The sequence below is a fragment of the Terrapene carolina genome, unplaced genomic scaffold, assembly GCF_002925995.2.
Source record: "Terrapene carolina triunguis isolate 2854851 unplaced genomic scaffold, T_m_triunguis-2.0 Scaffold67, whole genome shotgun sequence".
NCBI classification, from domain to species: Eukaryota; Metazoa; Chordata; order Testudines; family Emydidae; genus Terrapene; species Terrapene triunguis.
Window position 1 is genome coordinate 39,982,194 of NW_020664418.1, and position 23,966 is coordinate 40,006,159.

At 47.6% G+C, this 23,966-nt stretch overlaps 1 protein-coding gene across 1 annotated transcript in view; it reads left to right on the top strand.

Moving 5' to 3' along the window:
- The window catches only part of SV2B (synaptic vesicle glycoprotein 2B), a 110,964-nt gene that overhangs the window by 11,233 nt on the left and 75,765 nt on the right, over positions 1–23,966 (top strand). The window lies entirely within an intron of this gene.

Sequence of the window (23,966 nt, forward strand, 5' to 3'; positions counted from 1 at the left end):
TGTGACGTTGCTGGAGTTCAAGTCTCATTGTGTGATGCTCTTTACTTTGCATCGGCACCAGAATTCTCACTACCCCAACCGTTCCCGTCTGTGTCCCTGGCTCCTTTTAAACCCTCTCACTCTTTATACACAGCCCATGCATGCGGAGATGCACACGATCATTTTTATTTCTTCCCCCCATTCTCGTGGAGGGGGGAGGGAGGTTACAGTCGGCTGCCTCTGTGGTCGCCCTCATGAACACTGTATTCCGGGTAGGAAGATGAGAGACATAGCAGCATTGAGGGTGGGGTAGAGAGGAAATAAAGTGAGGAGGGAGAGCAAGATGACAAGCCCGCCCAACAGCCAGGAGAGGGGCAAGTGCAGCGGTTGTTGATTTCACTGCACCTAAGGACAGGACTGAGGCTTAGTGAGAATCTTTGGAAACCTCCTCTTTTGAGGGGAAGCATTCTAGGCCCATCCAAAATGTGCAGCTTCATAACCTGGACTGGCTTTTACCATCTCCGATATCAGCCTGTGAATCGCCTTGATGGCCATTTTCCTTTACGGCCAGTCCTGGCCTTCCCCAGGGAAAGTGATCAAGAGATTTTTGTTGCTGAGCTTGATTTTTCCTTGTTGAAAATTGCTGGAAGAGGCACGTACTCTGGGCTCAATTTGGGGTGGGGGTGGTGGGGCGGGGCTCAAGCGTCAATCAAAACCTCAGTCTCAAGCCGTTATACTGTTATTGCAAACTCTGACACTGAGCAGAGTTCGTTTGTAAGGATCCCAATGAGCCTTTACCTGGCCAGGGCCTCACTCTGCTCTCTCTGTCTCTGGCTGCAAAATCATTCAGCCACCACTCAAAGACAGCTAGGGTGACCAGATATCCCGATTTTATAGGGACAGTCCCGATTTTTGGGTCTTTTTCTTATATAGGCTCCTATTATCCCCCACCCCCATCCCGATTTTTCACACTTGCTGTCTGGTCACGCTAAAGACAGCTACCTCTGGGGTAGAACACGGCAGCCATTCAACGCCAGAAACACTACAACAACAGGCCCTAGCAGGGGAAGTAGAGAATGCTATATATAATTGAAACCACAGGGGAGATTTTAGGTAGGAAAGTAAATGAATGTAGGAGGTGTGGACCCTAGAACAACATCATCAGCATAAGAAATTGCTCAGGCTGACCCATCACGTGGTCAAGTGGAACTTGGAAGGCCACATGAGGGCTGCCTACTCTCACTGCTCTTATTTCATAGTCACTAACCCCTGCTGATGAGGAAGAAACAATGTTTAGTGTGAGGACTGCAGCAGAGTGGGCTAGTGTCTTGCCTGGGTCTGGATATTTTCCCCATAGAAGGTGTTGTAGGACTGGGCAGCAGCTAATCCATGATTCTGATCTGAAGAAGAGTTCTCAGTATAGATAGATATATTACCTTGCCCACCTTGTCTGTCCCATATCCTGGGACCAACACAACTACAACAACACTGCAAATCCATAATTCAGTTCAGCTCCTGAGACGGATGTTCTGTTCTGGCCCACAGTGGCTCTTGTCAGAGGTGGGTTGGGAAGGAGCAGGAATTCATTGGTTTTTGATTGGGTGCTGGAGATTTTAGACTTTGGCTCCTGCTGTGCTGCAGACCCAGCCAGTGCCGCTCATCGCCTCACCCACCCATAGCCAACGAAACATAAGGCTCGCCTGAGAGGGGGCTGCTTGTGAAGAGAAAGCCCCTGGTGGGCCGGGCCGGGCTGATTTGTTTACCTGCCGCGTCTGCAAGTTCGGCCGATTGAGGCTCCCACTGGCTGCGGTTCGCTGCTCCAGGCCAATGGGGGCTGCTGGAAGCGGCGGCCAGTACGTCCCTCGGCCCACGCCCCTTCCTGCAGCTCCCATTGGCCTGGAGCAGCGAACCGCGGCCACTGGGAGCCGCGATCGGCCGGACCTGCAGACGCAGCAGGTAAACAAACCGGCCCAGCCCGCCAGGGGCTTTCCCTACACAATCGGCGACCCCAGTTTGGAAAACACTGAGCTAGGGGGAAAGGTGGATAGGATGTTTGGACCTAGCAGAACCCTTCATAGCTAAGGACACCAAATAATTTCCATGGCAACATGCCATTTTCCAGCCCTGGGCTCTGCCTGAAGGTGATCACTGATTTTTTGCAAGATGTGGGAGTTTGAGCAAAACCTCTTCAGCTGATGTTGAATGTGGAGAGTATGGAAGAGACACAGGAACCAGCCCCTTGACAACGGATTTTCTTTCTGACTCTTTGTGTGGGCTGAATGTAGTTTTTGTTTGGCAGTATATTCCTACTGCCAGTGGGAATTGAGCCCATCTGCTGCAGCCAAACTCAGTGAACAACTGAACATAGTTCCTGCTTGGAGGTTTGGGCTTTTACAGCCAAATGGGAGCTGATGGATCACCCTTCCTGTCCTCCAGCCCCACGGCCACACATGCTCTCTGTTACCCTCTCACATGCAAACACCCGTCACGCATCTAACCAGAGACAGCATGCCTCAGAGGAGGGGGATTTCTCCTGCCCTTTCTGACAGGTGGTCAGACTGCGGCAGATTTCCCAGTTTTCACTGCTTTAATGATGAAGACTTAAAAGCCTCTGGCCTCCTGAAATCACATGTAACCTTTCCCAGCGTACACTTCACCCACTTGCCCACCCCAGCAGCACCTTCACAAAATCACTGAACGGAACAGGGAGGCCAGTGGCCCTGGGATCTTTGCGGAGTTCTTTAATGTACAGCATTCGGACTGAATTCCGGCAAAGGAATATGGGTTTTAAAAAAGGAATGGTGTTATTTTTCTAGGGCACCATTGTCTGTTAGTTGCTGAGTTACTAGGGTGATGTGCACAGTAGCACAATTTAAATGCCTAGGTAGACAGACAGGTAGATTGATTCTGAGCGCAGTCACGTGAGCGTAAATCCAGTGAAGTAAGCAGAATTCCTCTGGATGTACACGAGGGTAACTGAGACCAGCGTCTGGCCTGCGAAGTATGTAGCAATGTAACTGAAAAGAGAGGCTGTCCTCTGGGTGATGCACCTTTAATTGTAGCGGAGTCTCTCTGCCCTCATTGCTGGCTTTAGGTCGGCTTTGTGCCTTGGACTTGGGAGTCCGGGTTTTTTTCACAACTGGAGACAGATTTTCCAAAAACCTCCGCACATCATGTGCGGGCGCTGCGCACTTGGAAATCTGGTCCTGTGCCGCGTCCTGCTGAAACTTAGGTGGACACCGGTGAAGACCAGGCCTCACTGGGGACGAAGTATTTGTCTCTAACTGTACCAGAACCAGGTACATTTGCAGCCCAAATGCGACAGTTCTATATGTATTTTTAATTGGGCTGGTTCAACGCAGGAATCTGACGTCTTTTAATTAAGATCCTTTTTAGATGGAATGTTAAATTATTGATACACAGGAACAGATTGAGGCATTCCAGGGACTTCTCTGCCTGATATAAAGCTGCCCCTGCCAATTAGTCAAAGTTTCCAGGGACTCAAAGGGGGTTGCAGGGCCCTTTGCCTCTGAGTTACTGACCTGGCTGCAGCCCAGCATTGCTGTCTGAAGGCACAGTGTGAAAATGAGTGTTGTGTCTATTTCTACTGGGCAGGTGTCTACCTGCCGAACCCTCCCCCTTGGTGCTCCTTTTGATGACAGCGGAGAGGCTAAGGAGGGTACTTCAAAGTCACATCTCACTCCGGAGCACAGGTTGTTGCCTTTTGCCTTCTCCAGGCGGGAGAATGGCAAATTGGAGCAGAGTGTTTCTAATGCAAGTAATGAGATCTTGCATTTATTATTTATTATGAATTATCAGTATGTGCACGTAGGCCACTGTGCCATCTGGGTGCCCTGTGATTGCATGTAAGAATGTTTCTTAGTTAGCGCCAATTATTACTAGTTATTTAATAAGGCCATGGAGCCGGAGGCTTTCACCCCTACGGATCCCAAACATTATAGATGCAGCTATAACTGCAGACATCTCTGGTGTGGAAGGCAGCAGCAGTTTTAACAGCACATAGTCACACTAAGAGATTAAGGCAGGAAGTGAAGGAGACCCCCACAGCCAGTTGAAACTGCAGAGGGGATGTAGGGAAGCAGGATATAATGACCCAGGCTGGAATTTGCAGAAAAGGCCAGGGGAACATTACTAACCAGAAGTCATTAGGACTTTGGTTTTTTGTCTCAACTGAAAGTCGGTCCTATGGGCACTTTAGCTAAAGCAGCTGTGTTAAGTGATATCTTATATATTATTTTATGGCAAAACAAGCTTCTTTGGAGGGCTAGGGCTGAGAGCAGAAGCCACTGGTGAGTTCCCCTCTGCGACGCTCCACCGAGAATGTGAGTCGGTTATAACCCCCGTTCCTGCCTCTTCAGTTCAGGCTGTAGCAGCTCATGCTTTTAGCTCTGGAGGTGCCTTGCGTTTTGGGGAGGGTTTGGGATCGAGCGCTGGGCCTTTGTACAACGTGATCTGTCAGCACAGCGTGCTGAGCACAGCAATTTCCCCGCCGTCTGAAGGGCAGCAAGTTAGATTCACACCTGAGGGCGGCCGTGCGGCTGGAACCGTCCGGGAATCAGAAATGAGGATGTTTCAAAGAGATGCTGTTTGAAACCTGCCTGGCTGAGGCAGCAGACGGGCTGCTGTTCTGCTTTCCGCCAGGGTGAGTGCGCAAATGAAAGGCGTGTTCGTTGTATAGGGAAAGGATTCAGGAGGGAGGTATAAGGAAAAGGCGGCTCTCTGTCTCTCCTCCCCCACCTGCACAGCACCAGGCAGCTGGTGCACTCTGTTTACCGCTGTGCTGCTGATTAAATATTGAAAGGCTTTGGTTGCTTTTGTGCAGAAGCCCAAGTCCAGATGAAAATGAGGCTGTCTGAGGACAAATCGGCCCTGGCAGAAGGGGCCTCTCCTCTCTCTGGATTGAATGGGACTTGGGAGCCGGGAAGATTTTTGTTTGGTCACACCTGAGCTGACCGACGGCCTAGGGGGATGATGAGTGTTGTAGGGTGGCGAGGCAGACGGGTGGACTGAGGGGGCAAACAGTATTTCAGAGGGACCCAGTGGCACTCAAAGGCTGCCCAGAGGTTAGTCATGACTGAGGCTAAGCCAGAAGGCCCAGGTTCAAGCAGCAGCCCCTCATTGGCTGATCTGCTGTCTGTGTCCTCACAGCTCCAGTATATACCTCCAAGAGAGAGGCACAGGGTGAGGGATGGAGACAGAGGCAGAGAGAGAGAGAGGATTTGCTGTGGGTTTAGCGGGTTAGAATGGGAGAGGAGGAGAGTCAGGAATAGGGTGGGGCTAGAGGAAGTGAGAAGGAGGTGGAAAGGACTGAGGCACACCTGTTGGGGTTTTGGGGAGAAGGTCACTTGGGAACACAGGGACAGCACCGTGGAAAGGCTGCAGTATGGCACCAGGCTGGGGCTGTACGTCATCAGACAACGCAAGGAAAGAAGGTGGCAGACAATGTAGGCCAGGACTTGGGGGAGGAAGGGCCTTTAACCACCTAACAAAGTCTCTGAGCCTCAGAAAATCTCCCTTGACCTCACTGAGGCGCAGGACCTAGAGAGGGGGAAATGCATTCCTGAAACCATCTGGGTTGAGCTTCAGGGGGAAATAGAGAGGCTGACCCAGACGAGCCCTGGTCTTTCTCCATCCCCATCAGGGTCACCACTTCACTCAGTGACTTTTCAAAGGGTGGGGTGGGGATGCTTCTGTGATCAGCCACACACCTGTGTGTGCCTAGAGGATCCCCTAAACCCTATGATCCTCAGGGCTCCCCAGGGGCTGCCCTACGGACCACGAGAGAGGCAGGAATCCTTTGCCATGTATATTGGGCATTGGAGAAGGCACAGCTTTCCCTCTGAGTGCACTAGGGGGACATAGTTCAGCCTCTGGAGATAGAAAACATACCTATTTTATGGATATGATGGCTGCACATGGTACCAAGGTGTTCATGGCTGTGGTGGCAAAAAATACCAAGGGTCATTTCATGACTTTTACCTTGACACTGCCCCTCCACCAAAGTATTGACCCAATTTTTAACCTGAGCCCTCGACACCTGCTCTGTGTTGAAGTGAGGCTTTGGGAGTATTTGCCCAACAGCTCACCCCAAGAGGTCATTTCTGTAACTGTGGTGCCCATTTCTGGGTCTCTGTAGCTGGACTTCCTCTTATCCCCTCATTTTCTTTGCCATCTCTCCCACTACCCCAAATCTTTTGGGGTTGGCCCTTATCCTGTGGGATCTGAAAAATAGCCTGCTTTTATGCTGCTCACCACTGGGCGCCCATATGCAAGGTACTAATTTACGTAGGCTAATATCCTCCTAATGAGCATTTCTGAGAACTCACCATGTTTGCATGGGTTGCTTTTGAAAACCTCAGCAAACAACGAGCATTCAGCCAACTTGGGGCAGCAAACTCCAGTGCTGAAAATCCCTTGGGTGTCCGGCTTCCACATGGAACCCTAGATGGGGCCCCAAATAGCTATTTGCACCAGCTCATGCTTTTGATGTGCTGCCCGCGGTGTGTAGAATTGTCCCTTCTCTGCTTCCCAGTTCACTTTTAGCACAGAATAGGAAAAGCTGCTTCAATAGCACTTTTAAAAGCTAGTGACCAATTCCCCCCTGGCCTCCATCTCTTTCGGAGTCTTTTCTGCCATAGGTTGACCCATGGGAGGTCCCTGAAGTGTCATGTGTGTCACGCTGGATAGGGGGATGCCATGACTTTTAGAAACAAAAAGGACATTATTGCCCAGGGAACATAGTGTCCTATAGCAGTGCGGTCCCAAGAGCTGGGCCCAGCTAAGCCAGGGAGCAGCCAGTCAGTTTGGGCACTCAGTATTGACAGCACATTTTTTCAGAGCACTAGCATGGCCCACATTTTGCGTGGAAAATTCCCTGTGTAGTTTGCGTGACAAAAGTGGGGGCCTAAATCCGCTGCAGGGTGTTCAGAGGGGGCCTGTTGAAAAATCCCTCTGAACATGATTCAGTGTAAATAGGACAGCTAGATGAGTTCCAGGCACAAATCAGATTCCCTCCAAAATCTAAAGGAGAGGATTGGTTGCATGCAAGCGTGTTTGTCTATTTGAGAGACAGAGTGTGTGGGTGTATCTGTGCGCGTGTGCACCCTCAAGGTAGAAGGTTCCTTTTCCTGGGCAGCTGGAAGAGTATGGTGTGAGTGTGTGCACCTTGTAGCACGGGCAGTGTATGTTTATCCTGGGAGTAGTTACAGACTTGATTTTAATGCTGCTGTATTCTGTAATTACTCTGGATAGATTGGCATCCAGACATCTGGTAACAACTGGATGTTACCAAACAAACAACAGTGAATGGAAAGATAGCCTGGCCACTAGAGATGGGAAACAACACAAATAATGTCTGGGGATTGGATAAATAACCCAAAATTCATGTAGTGTATCCAAACCTGAGTGGATATAGGGAAAGCCATTGGATGCCAACAGCTCACAGAGAGGAATAGAGCTGGGAGACTGGTTCCTCTGGAAGGAAGAAATTCTTTAAGGGATAGTGTTTATGTATTTCTTCCAATGGACAATTAGCTTGGGCAGCAATAATTTCCCCGGATTGCTTCATATGTGTATTGTTTTAGAATATAAATGGCATTGAAAGTAATCTATCATTCGTCCATGTAATTTCAGTCAAGTCTGTTAAACCAAGCTATTATCCCTTGAGGTTGATGGTAAAATAGGATGGTGATGAGTGCTATAGAAATGCCTACCCATAAATAAAATAAATAAATGAGCTATGTTATGTTTACACACTTGCAAAAGTCATCTAGATGGGGGCCAGGCTAGATTTCTAAGGTACAGTACTTTTACAGTATTTACTATAAAGCACATAATGCCCAGGTTGGTGCTTAGAAGCCTTTCTGATGTTAGATGTTTACAATACAGCGGAAGAAGGTATCATTTTTATCTTGCTTGTTTAGAATGAAAGACGGCATCTCCTGTGGGGAATTCTCTACTCACTACACGTTTTCTTTATTCTAGAGAACCAGTTACAACCCCCTGAAAGAACTCTGGGCTTGATTTCAGAGATTATATTAATCAATTAACACTGTACCAGCCTCTAAGTATGTGTAAGATGATAATTGCTAGTTATCCATGATTAAAGGGACAATGCCATGATAGAAATGATGAAACTTTTTCAGCTGGTCTAAATCAAACCAATTTACACCAGTTGAGGTTCTGGCCCATGATCTACTTAAAATCAAATTACAAATCCAGACCACACTATCCCTTTTATTGTTAAAACCGGAAGAGCATTCAGAATATCAATCGCTTTTCGCCATTTCTGCTTTATACTTTCGTCATTTTAGTGTACCTGGCCAGTTTCACTTTCTGTTTCTAGTCAGTTTCCATTTCCTGTTCTCTTGCACTAATTATCAAAAAAGTCTTTGGCTTTCCAGTGCTGCAGCAGAAAGTTTATTTCCAATACAAAATACTTCCTGTCATATTTAAAAATCAAATTATTGAAACAGATTTTTTTTTCTATTATATTTTATTTAATCCTTTGACAACCCCAAAACCTCCCCCTGATGTGTGAAATACATGCTTTGACAGATTTTGCCATTTTTGTGGGGGTAATCATGTAGAGAACAGAGGGTCCTGTGGCACCTTTAAGACTAACAGAAGTATTGGGAGCATAAGCTTTCGTGGGTAAGAACCTCACTTCTTCAGATGCATCTGAAGCTTATGCTCCCAATACTTCTGTTAGTCTTAAAGATGCCACAGGACCCTCTGTTGCTTTTTACAGATTCAGACTAACATGGCTACCCCTCTGATACATGTAGAGAACGAATTCCCCCCTCATTTGGAAATGTTGGACGGTTTCATTTTGATCGAAAACATTGACATTTTTCCCTGGCCACATTTTGGATTCAAAACTTTTTGGAATTTTTCATTGTGTGAATTTTTTTGGTAGTTTGACTTTCGCCATTCTGATTCAAAATGGAAACTACTTCTGAAATGACAAGGGGGATGAAAAATCCCATTTTCTGACCAATTCTAGTTATGTGCTTTCCCCAGAGGAACTGCAGCAGCAGAATCTCTTACCTGGTGAGACTGGACAGGGAAGGTTTTTTTCCCAATAAAAACAGCAATAGAATTTTAAGCCATATCTGAAACTGAGGTAAAGGAAAGCCTCCTGAGAGGTCATTTCAGTGCTAATGGAGGTCAGGATGAGTTCTATTTGCAGGGCGGCCCAGGAACATTAGCAGAGTCTGACAAGAAACACAGTTTATCGACTTTCTAATTTGACCACACAGATCATGAAAGACCCACAGCTGCTGCCTGAACAAAGAGAGGTGTTCAGATCAAATGCTTATTGTGCTGCAACAGTCAGTGAAGGCCTGGGCAAGGGATTTGGGCTTTGTGTTATCTCCTCACCTTCACTCCACCAGGGCTCTCCCACAATCGGATTCAAAGCCCCACCATCCCCTCAGTGTCAGGGTGGATTATGGTTTTCAAAAGAGCTCAGAGCCAGTAATCCGAGTGCTCAGAGCCCAGATTCTCAAAAGAGTTCAGCCCCGTCATGCAGGCAGCATGCTCACTGGCCCTGATCATGGATGCTGCTGAGCCCTTCTGAAAATTTTGGCCATGATGCCATTGGTTGCATGGCCCTTGGCAGATGAGTCTGAGGGCTGATCTCTGTTGGGCTGGTCACAGAGTCAATAAATGGAGGTGCTTGCCAGTCTTTGTAGATGCTCATATAACACACCAACACAGCATGTGCAGTCACATCTCTGTCTAGTGTCTGGACCCAGAGACTATAAAAGTCTGCTGCTTACAGATAAAAGGAACCTCTTTTAGCTCAAGTAGGTCTTATGATTTGGGTGCTGAAGTTCCCAGGTTCCATCTCTGCTGTGAAGCGTGGTGCCTGTAGGTGAATAGCCATAGCTTGTTACAACATGGGACTAGACCTCCTGTGGACTTCACATACTTGGGACTAGCTTAACAGCTGGATGGCCTGATTTTCCAAAGTGCTGATCGCCAGGCAGTAAATAGTGAAATCGGTGGGAACTACTGGATGCTCCACTCATATGGAAGTCAGGCCAGGAGTGCGTAATGCAGTGATCCTGTCTCCCTCCAACAGATGACCCCACTTAAAGGAGTTCTTTAATGCAAATAGTGGAGATCTGAGTTCTAGGACCTTAAGTACCACAGTGTCTGTAATATATGTGGCCACTTGTTTTTATATGAATTCACACTTAGCTTTGCATGTGGCCTTAGTTCTGACCGTCTCTCTCTCTCCATATATATAATATCTGTGGTTTAATTTAATTCTTGGCTTCAAAGCAGGTAGGTGGACAAGGGGGAATGCGTTGTCAGAGGATTGCTATCAGGTTGACAAAATTACGGTGCTGTGAATGCATGAGAAGCTTTTGAAGCGATAGGTCAGCGCATGACTGTGTGTGGAGAACTGGGACTCTGTGCTAAGCAGGAAGGAGAATGACAGTTCAGTCTGCCATTTATTGGCAACAGGGTGACTTTTCAGATTGGAGTAATAAATGCATTTGATACCTTTGAACTGGAGCAGAATGAGTACTTTCCCACCCTTGCCATCACATTGCCTAGTGCAGAGCCTGTAACTGCCAGCTGGAGGATTTCTCTCTTCTATCCAGAAGGGCTATAGGGGATAAAGGAGCAGTTTCCGTAATTAACTCCTGTGGTTGTTACTGTGTTAATTAGTGGTGGAATCGAGGATGTTGGCAAAAAGGTGTTACTAATTTGGCCACAGATGCAGCTCAGAGCTAGAGAGGTTGTGGGTGAATTTCATTAGCAAAAATCAGCTAATAGATCAGTCCAAGCATGAGATATTTGAATAGGAAATACCAGGAAGGTTTTCGCTACTTGTCTGCATGACTTTCACAACATTGGGTTTCCATGCATAGCTTTGCTTTGTGTCCATCTGGCACTGTTTGCTGTCTCGTGAACCTGTCCTATCTAGTCATTCTGATTCCACCATGTCCTATAACTCTAGAAGACCAAGCACAAGAGAGTGCTGAGTTTGTTTTTTCACGTTACTTTCCATTCAGCTAAAAGACTGCTTCTAGCCTACCTTGATAGTAAAGCCACTGCTATGTCTCCATGATAATGAGATTCATACATGTTTCACTGTTCATTTTCTAAACGTTCCAGGTAGCCAGATGTTTTCCTTGGGGGTGGGGCTTATAGAAAGTGCAAATGATTTGGACCCAGGTGCTGACAGCAAGATCACCAGTTTTGCAGAAGATAAAATAAATAAATGGATATATCCTATCTCCTAGAACTGGAAGGGACGTTGAAAGGTCATTGAGTCCAGCCCCCTGCCTTCACTAGCAGGACCAAGTACTGATTTTGCCCCAGATCCCTAAGTGGCCCCCTCAAGGATTGAACGCACAACCCTGGGTTTAGCAGGCCAATGCGCAAACCACTGAGCTATCCCTCCCACCCCAAGATAGAAAAGTGAAGAAAAGTAAATAAGGAACAAAATGAGCCAGACTCCAAAGGCAGCAGGCAACTTCCGTGGCTGGGCCAACGTGGTTCAATGTCAAGAGATTTACAATTGTCAATCTGAAAGCAAAGATTAAGTCAGGGAAAAAGTGAACCTAATGCAACAGTTTTCTGCCCAGCTTCCTTATCTCGCTAGGTCCCTTAGTGTTATTTCTTTGTCCTTACTAGCATGTGCAACTCCTCCCCATTTAATACCATCTATGAATTTCATCATTGTCCTGTGCGCCTTCTTCCAGATAATTCACAAGGTGTTAAAGGAGAAGAGATCAAACAGTGGGCTCTGAGTTACCCCCGTTGGCAGCCCACCCCACTCAGAACATGGCTTTATTCCATTACTGTTTGTTTATACCCACTTAGTCAGTTTTCAGTCACAACGTAGTGTTCCTACTGAAGCTGAGTAAGCTTTGGTGAGACAATTCATCAACTACTTTACAAAAATCCAATAGTAGTACCCCTGTGGTCATGTGACAGTGGCAGAGACTCCCGGAAAAAGTTGCTTTCTTTTGACATTAGTCAAAGAACATGATTAGAATAAGAAAAAGAATATCACTAAGGATAATGCCACACTCTCTCTCTGCTTCAGTAGAGAACTTCTGCTTAGTAGCTTCCCCAGCTCCCTTCCTGCTCCAGGGTTAGAGGAAAACACTCCAGATCGCATAGCAAGAATCTGTTCTTTATAATGCCCTTCCCGAAATGCTGCTGCTTGCTCATGAATATGATGAGGATTCCATTTGAATTTCACTCAGCCCTGTTGGAGAGAGAAGACACCTGAATCCAATACCTTTGCTTTCCTAGGGCCTGTTCCACCGGCTGTTAAAGTCAATGCAAGTTTCCCACAGACTGCGATGGGCTCTGGGTCAGGCCCCTAACAATTGCTATGCCACACTGTTGAAGGACATAAATCCACCCCGTGTAGAGGTCAAAGCATAGGGGTTTATTACACACAGCGCTGGCGGAGTGTCACCTGGCTTATTAGGCTCAGAGACACTGTCAATCAATTGATTTCAATGGAATATATAGATTTACCATGGGCGGGGGAAAGTGACGGGGTAGGCAGTTCCACACCCCGGGATAGGTTTTGCAGCAAGACAAGATAGCACGGTAGCCAATGGTTAAAAAGGTTACATAATGTCTCCGCCCATGGTCTCAAGTTAACGAGTTAACATTTAATTAATACTTTGATAAAATGTTATTAGTATAAAATATATATGTTGAATTCTGATTTGGGGTCCATAGGAATGGAGCAACTCCTTTGATTGTCCAACAGGTACATTCCTAGGGGTTAAAGCAAAGAAACAGTGAAAGAATATGGTAATACAGATTGTTTCCTTTATGCTTTAAGGCAGGGCATTGGTCCCTGGGAAGGGAGGTGGAAGGATGCCATATCATTATACTGACATGTGCCAATTTTCATAAACTCAAGGTTGGATCTGTGGGAAGACTGTTTTCCCTTCAGGAGAAACACAATAGGAACAGGGATCCTTTGTTCAATTTGAAACATTGGATGAAACATAATTATTCAGTTATTGCTTCAACATCTGGCATTTCTACTGACCAAGCAGATCTTAGCAAAGGCAATGTCATCTTGTTTGTTCTGCTTTTCTCTTAGCTAATCACTATTTGCACGGCTTCTGGTCTCCAGACCAAACTCTGGACTTTGGGTCTGAGAAAGAGCTGGCCCAATCCATATACCAGGTTGTTATATAAAATGCACATGGATTTTAACCCTTCACTGTGAACAAATTTAACCCCTCATCATCCAGGTTTGCACGCCCCATGAGTAAGTGTAAAACAAGGATTTTGCTGTCTGAAGTGGAGGCTTGTCCAGCCAAAATAAAAATAATCTATTCAAAGGTCTGCAGGATTAGAAACTTTTTGAAGGAAGCTGTTCCCCTCCTGAGTCACTGACATTAGCAATAATTACAGGTGGGACTAGGGCTGAAGCTCTCCAGGTCACCAAATTAAAATGCCTTCTGTGGTGGGATTCCACATGCATTAACCAATTCCACACACGAGCAGTGAGATTTGTTCAGGGCAAATGAACAATAAAAGCTTTCCTCGTAGCACGAGGCAGGGCCTAAAATAAGCATCCCTTTTGAGGACACCTAGCTGCCTGCATCCTTCTTAAGAACTCATGCTTGGGAGAGACGCAGGTATCTTCTGACGCAATATTTCCAACTGTCAAGGGTGGAGTGGATTAGATCCCCATTATGTCATTGTGTCAGCCTGGTGATCACATGGTAGATTAATAAGCAATAGCTCTAATAATTAGCAACATACGTGACCGAGTTTCTTCTGCCTGCAGTAAGCTTCCTAAGAGGGGCTGAGTACTAGCAGTGATTCTTGTGGGGGCTCAGATCCTCGCTCAGCATTTGTCTCCCTGTGATTTGGCTTTGGGCTTTTGAGTGTACATCAAACAGCTGATCTGCTGCATTAAACATCACTGCGGCATTCAATTGAAGCACAGTTGCTCTTTCGGAAGGTCTCCTATCCTCCAGTGTTTAAAGGAAAGAAGGTGGGGTAAAAAGAAGGCTAGGGTGGATGCAATATTTAACCCTTTCTGCACCCTAGGGGCATGAAATATACAGAGAAGAAAGTGACCCCAGTGGGGCCCTATGGACTTGTGCTATATGTTGTCTTGTGTTTCATTCTAATCAACGGGTATGCAAGCACCTGACTGGCCCTGATCCTGTCCCAAGAATGCATATGGGAGGGCAAGGGCTGGCTGCTCCTGGATCACCGAGAGCATTGCCATCTCTCAGATTTGCCCTGCAGAACAAACTCCTCCCCCTCACAGCACCTTAATATTGTGATGTCACATCACGGTGCAAGGTCGCCATGATAATCCGTGGAGTTTCTCTGTCCCACAAGCCCACCTTGCAGGACTGACTTCTGAAACTTGAGACAGTCCTGCAAAATGTGGGATTTGTGACAAACAATCCTGCTTCTAAGATGCTAACATCATAATTGACTGTGATTTCACTTCTAATCCACTAACATTTCACAACCTCTATCCTTACCTGTATGCTTCCATTAGTTAATGGGAGTCATGTGTTTCCTCTAATTTTTTCCATCCCTGTGTGGAATAAATTTTGTTATGTGCACCAAGGTATGTGGGGATGTGCACCAGTGATAGAAACAAAAAACCTAGACATAATATATATTTTTAAAAAGTTACCATAAGGCAGTGCTCCCCTGGCCCGCGCCGCTTCCAGCAGCTCCCATTGGCCTGGAGCAGGGAACCGCGGCCAGTGGGAGCCGCGATCGGCCGGACCTGCGGACGGGGCAGGTAAACAAACCGGCCCGGCCTGTCAGGGGCTTCCCCTACACAAGCGGCATCCCAAGTTTGGGAAACATTGTCTTAAAGAAAGGCACTCACTCACTCACTCTTCAGGGCAGCAGCTGTGGAAGTCCTGAGCCAGGCTGTGTCCCCTTTGCCCTGCTCTGTGGAGATGGGGCACGGGGTGGGGGGAGGGAGACACCCTGACATCAGCAGCCTCCTCTCCTGCCTGCCCTCCCCCCGCTCTGCACAGCCAGCAGGAGGGTCCCGGGATGGAGCCACGTGCGGGGAGGGCCAGGGCCGCTGAGAGCAGGTTCGGGCCCCAGTGAAAAAATTTTTCCGGGCCCTCCAGCAAGGGCGGACTGGCTAAACTGGGCCGACGAGGGGGGGGGAAGCCAGGGAAGCTGGGCCCCAGGCCCCCTTCCAGACCGCCAGGCCCCGGTAATTTGTACCAGCTTCCCACCCTCTCGTCGGCCCTGGGGAGGGGCACCTGAACACATGCTGCTGGCTGTGCGCACTCTGCTAATCAGTTGGGCAGCATTTGAATCTCTCCTGGGTAGCTACCCAAGCCCGCAGTTTACAGGGAACATTCTCTTCCTGTATTGCCCGCTGACTTATTCTGTGACCCTGAGCAAACCATTCCACCCAGAGATCAGCAACCTTTGGCACATGGCCCGTCAGGGAAAGCCCCTGGCGGGCCGGGCTGGTTTGTTTACCTGCCACGTCTGCAGGTTTGGCCGATCGCAGCTCCCGCGGTTTGCCGTCCCAGCCAATTGAGGCTACGGGAAGCGACGGCCAGCACATCCCTCAGCCCGTGCCGCTTCCCGCAGCCCCCATTGGCCTGGGATGGCGAACCGCGGCCAGTGGGAGCTGCGATTGGCCAAACCTGCAGACGCGGCAGGTAAACAAACCGTCCCGGCCCGCCAGGGGCTTTCCCTGATGGGCCGCGTGCCAAAGGTTGCCGATCCCTGCACTAATCTGTGCCTGCCTTGGTTTCCCCCTATAAAATGGGGCTAATAAAATGTCACCACCTTTATAGAGTGCTTTGAGATCCCTTGATGAACAGTGATATATAAGTGAAAAGCTATATTACCAATGATTATTACCATTAACTCCAGGTACAATGCAACACAGACAGGAATTTAACAGGACTGCTTGTGAATGACACCATTAGCCCAGTGTACAGGAGGCACATGACTGTTCTCAAGAAGACATTTATATGGTGCCCAGGTACTGCACGGATAGGTATTTTAGCTGTCTCATGCTGTGCTGATGGGTCTCTGCTAAATAAGCAAATTTGTCAGGGTTGTGCTGATAACAGAATGAGCAATCACTGAATCGAGGCAAGTCAGCCCTGCATCCTTATGCAAAACATTTCTTACTTGAAGTGCAGATGGAGCCAATTATAGTGTTTGTATTTATCCAGTGCTAGCGAGCCTGCCTTACTCCCTATCTATATTTCATGAGTCCCTGGGCTCCCTGAGGCTTGCTGAGCTGTGCTTCGCCTGCAGTGTCTTTGAATGGCTTCTGAACTGGAAGAGGAATGATGGCTTAAGATTTCTGTAGGAAAGCCCATGGACAGGTGAAATATGTGGGGATCTCTCCCCTTCTTGCATTGGATTTTGCCCCCAGTGCTCAGGGCTGGATGTTGTTTGGCTCTGGACTGGTCTCTTAAAATCTGTCTGTATTCAGACATGCCTGGGTGACTGGCTGGTTCGCCCACCCACGGGTCATTAGGAAGAGTCAGAAAACAAGCAGGTCTGCGTCACCGAATAGCAAATAAAAAATCCAGCTATTCAATGTCTTTCCCATCTTTTATTCATCTAGAGGTTAAATATGTAACAGGCCTATTATTAGCTCACCTAGCCCAGCTGTCTAGCCAGTGGGAGGATTATCCCAAAAGGACATTGAATAGCATTTTGTCCAGTCTGATTTTAAATCTCCCAAATGATGGGGTTTCTGTCATTTCCCATGGGATGCTGTTCTTCAGCTCAGTAGATCTCACTCTAAAGAGGTTTTTGCTGATAGCCTGCATTTGGATTTCTTGCCTTCATTCCTACCTGTGATGCCCCCACCCACATCTTTGGTGGATCCCCGACTAGTGTAAATGGATGTAGGTACACCGATTTCAATGGAGCTGCACCACCAGTTCAGGATCTGCCCCTAGAGCACACTAAGGCCTGGTCTACACTTACAATGTAGGTCAGGGTTTCTCAAACTTGGGATGCCGCTTGTGTAGGGAAAGCCCCTGGTGGGCCGGGCCGGTTTGTTTACCTGCCCCGTCCGCAGGTCCGGCTGATCGCGGCTCCCACTGGCCGCAGTTCGCTGCTCCAGGCCAATGGGAGCTGCTGGAAGCGGCGCGGGTCGAGGGACGTACTGGCCGCCGCTTCCAGCAGGTAAACAAACCGGCCCGGCACGCCAGAGGCTTTCCATATACAAGCGGCGGCGCCAGTTTGAGAAACACTGATGTTGGTTGACGTAGCTACCAACCCCCGAGAGTCGTAGCTCTGCCGACTAGCCCCCAGTTTAGATGCAGCTTTGTCGCTGGAAGAATACTTCCGGGGACCTAGCTACCGATGCCTGGGGTGGTAGAGTTCCTACAGCAAACCTCTTCCATCTCGGTAGACATGGTCTAACTAGCTCTCCTCCCTCCACACCAAAATGCCAAGCAATCATATTTCATTAAAAGAGAAGCTCCCTGTCTCTTCCTGAACCCGCTTCTTCTGCTAGAGCGGGTCATGGATTTTTCATCAAAATTGTTCTTTTGGACAGAAAATGTCTTTTTCTGGGGATGAGGAAATTCAATCCCTGCCTCTCCACATGATTCCTGTTCAGAAAGCCCTGCAGGATGGCTCTTTCAGTGCAGCCAGAATTTGCTCTATTGCTGAGGCCGAACAGGATCGCTCCCAGTTTTTCACTACAGCATCCATTGGCCTTGTGTCCTTGTCATTTGCAGTAGGAAGTTAGCGATACTCCAGATTCCAGTTCTGTCTGTTTTCATACACTCACGTGAACATTCAGCTGCTTCAGTGGTGGCGGGCCAAACCACATCCAGTGTGCACTTACAAATGAATGTAATGTATCCTTCTACCTGTCCCACACCCTGGATCCCTGAGACGGAGCCCTGGGAATTACCTGACTGAGTTGTGGCCACCCATGTATCACTCACTTATGTCTCTCCGGGTGGGATCTGCTGAACTACTGAAAAGTCTGTGAGATCTGAGAGGATCAGAGCACAGGGTGATTTGGCTGCAGGCATTTCTTGGGTCATTAAGCAGCGACACTATCAAATGTTACTGTGCTACAGCTGTTTCATGTCACTAGAAAATAACTTCCACCATCGGTCTTTTGGAAATTAACCTCCGAACTTGCTGTGACTAGGAAAGCATTTATCTCCGAGGGTCCAAGTTCTGCTCTTAAATGTCAGTGTAAATCGCTGTAAAGTGCTGAGAATCTAGGGGCAGATAATGTCAGGCTGGAATAACTCTGCTGAAGTCAGGGGAGGGTCATCAGTGGAAAACCGGTGCCCAGGTGAGGAGTGGTGCATGTGAGACGATTATCAAACCCAAGTGGGCCAAATTCAGACCTGATGCAATTATACCTGCCTACCCAAAGTCTGAATATGGCCCAGTGAAGTTACTCCAGATTTACACCAACGTAACTGAGGGGAGAATTTGGTCCAGAGGCTAGAAAAGTTGATCCAACAATATGATTTCCTGGACACTGTGAATGCTGCCTTTGTGGTCCCAGTCTGTCTGTCTCCTCTCTCAGGATCCTCTCCTGTTGGGAGGTAGCTCTCTTAAATACGGTCTGTCAGCCCCACCTTTCCTTACATACATTCTTCTGCCTCCCTTGCTTTGCAGTAGGGAAATCCTTGCTCTAACAGTCTGCGATATGGGGTTCCCTGCAGCATGACATCATGTTGTCAGCATGAGATCGCTCGTTGGACTTGTGAATAGAGCTGGCCTTTTCTAGTAGAGTAACCCTACCTGTCTAGCTAAGAAAGAGCTGCTGGCTCCTTGGTACACAGCATCCCCAGAACCTGCCCTTCAGTTACAATAACGCTTCACAGACTCGTCTGAACTCTAGTGTGCTGTCTCAGACGGGCTGGTGACTGTTAACTTCCTCTGCTGGAATATGACAAAGCTTTCTCTCCCTCTCTGTCTTTTCTCTTATGTTGCTTGCTCAGTCTTTCCTTGTGAAGATTTTAACACATTAAATATTGCTTGCAAGAACATAATATTGGCCATAGTGGATCACCCCATTGGTCCATCTAGTCCTGAATCCTGGCACCAGCACTGGCCAGTTCTAGACACTTCAAAGAAAGTTGAAAGTCTTTACCACCACAACCAGTACCACCAGCCTGTCACACCCTCACCACCAAGCTCTAGGAGCAGCGCCGGAGTTGGTGGTCAGTGAGGCTGGGTGCCCGCCTGTAATGAAGAGGCAAATGGGTAAGGGTCAGAAAGGGAGGGTGTTTTGGAGTCTGCAGGTAGGATTGCAATTGAGGGTATCTGGGTGGGAGTTTGAAGAGGGACAAAGTACATTTGCTATGGCCTGGGCCGGCCCCATAGCATCCTGGCCTGGGGCACTCTGGGGAATAAAGATCTAACTACCGGGAAACAACTCGTCCTCTCCTCTGAGTCCAGCTCGGTGACACAACATCACAATACCAGGTTGTGAAAGAAAGGTGGCAACCCTGAGTGAGCCAAACCTGGGCTGTTGGGGTCTGGCAAGCTCAAACGCATCTCCTTCAGACTGGCTCCGATTCAGATCCAGTCCTACTCCTATGGTCTCGTTTGCCCTTTAGTGCCTCCCATGCTTACAGGTTTACGGTAAAGCACGTAACATCAGAGGCCAAGACAACATAAATTATATCATCATTAATAATAATAGAGACTGTGTTGTACTGCACTTGGTGATAGCTTGAAAGGACTCCACTCCATGGTAATAAAACTAAATTGGTCCTTTATTAAGAGAAATATGTATTTCTGAATGCTGCCACAGCTGCCAGCATTCCAGCCATGTGGTCACAGACTGAATTCCTGCTGCCTCTGCCAAACTTGTCCTTCTTGCAAACTGTGCTCCGCCCTCCAAGTTCCACGCAGATTGCTGCACTGACAAGGAAGGTGACAGTAGCTTCTGCTCCTCTCGCTCAAGGAGGTGCTTGGAAAGAACCAGGATTTGACTCTCTCTAAGGGAAAATGATGCACAGAGCAGCAGTCAGAGCATGTGTTCCAATACAGAAAATTAGCTGGTGGGATTTCAAGTCTCATTCCTAACGCTTCAGGAGCAGGTCAAGAGTCACATTGTACGTTGCAGCCTCCAGGACAGTGTAAGCCTGGTGCTAGTGAGAGTGCTGTGTGTACAGTAAATCCTGCAGTGGTGTCCCAGCGCAAACTGAGTTAGACCCAGTGTACAGACAACGGTAGATACTGGAAGATGGAGCAGACCATTAAGCATGAAAGGCTGCAGTTATCTTCAGAAAGCTGTCCACCTCCCCACCCCGACATCCCGGTACTGTGGGGTATAAAGCAACGTGCACATTCCATTCTTAGTCATGGGAAGCTTCCATGCTCCAAAGTTCATCTGCCCATTAAATTCTTCAGAGGAGGCAGGGAATGAAAAATTTGACTGTTTCCCTTAGGAAACAAAAGGTCCTTCTAAAGATCCTATTTAAAAGCAAACAACCACCCACCAAATACGTCTTGTTCCATTTCCAGCAGCAGATCCACTCGTGTCTGAATAGATTCAGGCTGTACTTAGACCTCTTTCCATGCTGGGCTGGCAAGGGCAGAAAACACAAGTGCCATGTAAATGCCTTTAGGACACAACTATTTGTGCATAATGCAAATCCATCTGTGGGTCTCATCTGCACAAGAAAGGTAGACACTGAGCGTTCCATAGTGACTACCAGGGTCCCCACCTCCACGTCTCCTAATGCCAGGCCCAAGAGTGAATTTAGTGCTGGTGCAAAGCACCAGATTTACAGCCATGGAGTATGATGTTTTCTATGGTGTAGCACAGGCAATGGTGGTGCCAGCTTCCCCCATGTGCCAGGTCTGCCGATGCTCCTTACCTATCTATATTAGGTGCTTATCTGGCCTGCTGTGGTATCTGAGAGCCTCACAACTTTTAATGTATTTACCCTCGGAACACCCCTAAGAGGTAGGGAAGTACCATTATCTCCATTGTAGAGAGGGGAAAGAAGGCACAGGGAGACTCTCGCCTGGTCTACACTACGGGATTAATTTGGATATAGCAGCGTTAATTCGAATTAACCCTTCACCCGTCCACACAACAGAGCCATTTAGTTCGAATTAAAGGGCGCTTTAAATCGATTTCTGTACTCCACCTCGACGAGCGGAGTAGCGCCAAAATCGATTTTGTTAATTCGAATTAGGGTTAGTGTGGCCGCACACCACCGAATTAATGTGGTTAAAATTAATGGGGTAGTGTGGCCGCACACCACCGAATTAATGTGGTTAAAAACCGAATTAATGTGCTTAGTGTGGCCGCGCACAATCGAATTTATACAACCTGTTTCCCAAATTCGAATTATCTAAATTCGGATTAATCCCGTAGTGTAGACATACCCTAAGTGACTTGCCCAATGTCACACAGGAAGTCTATAGCAATGCAGGGATTTAAACTCAAGTCTCCAAAGTCCTACCCTCAAGCCTTAACCACTGGACTATCCTGCCTTCCTCTGTGCTCCCTCATGCCTGGTAGGACCTGTGGCAGGGGAGGAAGGGATGTTGCTAAGACTGCCGAAAGGGACCTGTTACTGTCAATTGTGGCAAGGGGGTTTAATACTTCTGGCTGCTTCTCCTCCAGAAACTGAAGTGAGACTCACCAGCTCATTTCACATAGGTCATCAAACGGTCATCCCAGAGTAATGGCTTTTGCGCGCTATTGATCTGGATTAGATTAAAGGCGCTATACGTGTTATCAAGCCTGAGAGCCATTCTCCAGTTCCTTACATTACACCTTGACTAATGACTACTGAAAATCATCTCTCCCCTGCTGGCTATCTGTGATAGTATGCCATCCTTCCTTCTGAAATGTTACGCGTGTAGTCTGGCTTGAAGTATTCATTGTTCCCCTGAAATTCTCCAGTGAATCCCCCTGCCTTGTCACGTCTGTGTCACTTATTAACATACTCTGTTGCTTGGCTGCTTTCTCACCCAGCATGCCTCCTGCCAGCACTGTCCTGTATTTATTTTATCTCAGACCTATTGGGAATGTGACAAGTCATGTTTTTCTCTTCCTTTGCAGGAGTAAATGCCACTTATTCTGATATCGCTGTCTTGTGGTGTCCTTTCTGCCTCAATAGCCTAAGTTCAGTTACAGGGCATGCTAGAAAGCCCCATGACAGCCATTCTGATGCTACTCTCCAACCTTCCTGTCAGAGCCACACAGGGATTATCATACAGAATCAGACTAGTGAATTGAGTAGTCCAGGATCCTGTCTCTAACAGTGGCCAGTGCCAGCTGCTTAAGAGGCAGATGCAAGAAACCCCACCGCAGATAATTATGGAATAACTTTCCCCAAAGGAAAGTTTCTTCCTGACCCCCATCGGTTAGTGGCTGGCTTATGTATTGAAACATGAGGGTTTATTTTCCTTCTAAAAAAATAAATTACCCTATTCAATGTAAATGTGGAAGTTTGCATTAGCTGTATAAATGTGCAATCCCTATTTTGAATCCTCTCTGCCTCCAAAATATTGGGTGGCAAGGCGTTCCACAGGTTCGTTATATTGTGTAAACGGGTATCTCCTTGTATCAGTTTTGAAATCGTTGCCTTTGAATGTTCTTGACCATCCCCTTGTATTGTGAGGCAGTAAATAAGAGTGCCTGATTTATCTTCTCTAGCCCATTCCTATTTTTTTCGATGTGACCATCAAGTTTCATGTCATAGTGCCAGCTAGAACACAGAGATTCTGCCAGGGCCAAAGGGAATGCTGCTGACATTTCACTGACATACATTTGTTGCTCTGACTTGTCTTCCACTACCACCTGTTATGGGGTCTTTGGGTGCTCTGCTATTACAGCTGCCTGGCCTCGGGTGCAATCTGCAGACACGTACTTTTCGGCCATTGTGCAAAGATGCAGATTTACTTTTTTCCCCTGCCGACAGGTTGCGAATCAATTCAGGGTCCGAGTGACAAATGAAGATTAGGGCTGTACAAAATGGAAGGTCCCATGATCTCTGGCCCCCGCAAAGCTCACAGTAGAATAGCTTGCTCCTGCAATGTGCTGAATGGCAGAAGTGGGAGTTGGGAGCAATCAGCATGTCCCAGCAGGCACTCGCTTCTTCGGGATCAGTCCTCAAGTGCCAAATTCTGCCTGTTCTTATGTGGGTACACTGAGGAAGGTGGGAGACACTGGGAACCAGCATTGGCCTGGAGCAGTGAACCGCGGCCACTGGGAGCCGCGATCGGCTGGACCTGCGGACGCAGCAGGTAAACAAACCGGCCCGGCCTGCCAGGGGCTTTCCCTACACAAGTGGTGTCCCAAGTTTGCGAAACACTGTTCTAGACCTTTAATCATTTTTGTTGCTCTTCTCTGGACTTTCTCCAATTTGTCCACATCTTTCCTGAAACGTGGCGCCCAGAAGCGGACACAATACTCCAGTTGAGGCCTAATCAGCACAGAGTAGAGCAGAAGAATTACTTCTCATGTCTTGCTTACAACACTCGTGCTAATACATCCCAGAATGATGTTCGCTTTTTTTGCAACAGTGTTACACTGTTGACTCATACTTAGCTTGTGATCTACTATGATCCCCAGATCCCTTTCCGCAGTACTCCTTCCTAGGTCGTCATTTCCCATTTTGTACCTGTGCAACTGACTGTTCCTTCCTAAGTGGAGTACGTTGCATTTGTCCTTATTGAATTTCATCCTATTTACTTCAGACCACTTCTCCAGTTTGTCCAGATCATTTTGTTCATTTTGTTTTCAAGCAGAATATTAACTCACAGGGGGTAGAGGGAGGATCCAGTTGTCTGAATGGGGCTGAGTGCAAATAACCAAGGCAAGCCCACGATGCCCAGAATGCAAAGGAAGGAGAGACGCCTACTTCAGTTGTAGGAAGTGTGCAGGGAGAGAGAGTTGCCGGCTGCCAGTTACCTCCCCAGCAGTCACTTTCACTGAGCGGTTCTCTCAATCAGGCTAATTAAGATCGGAGCCCAGCTGC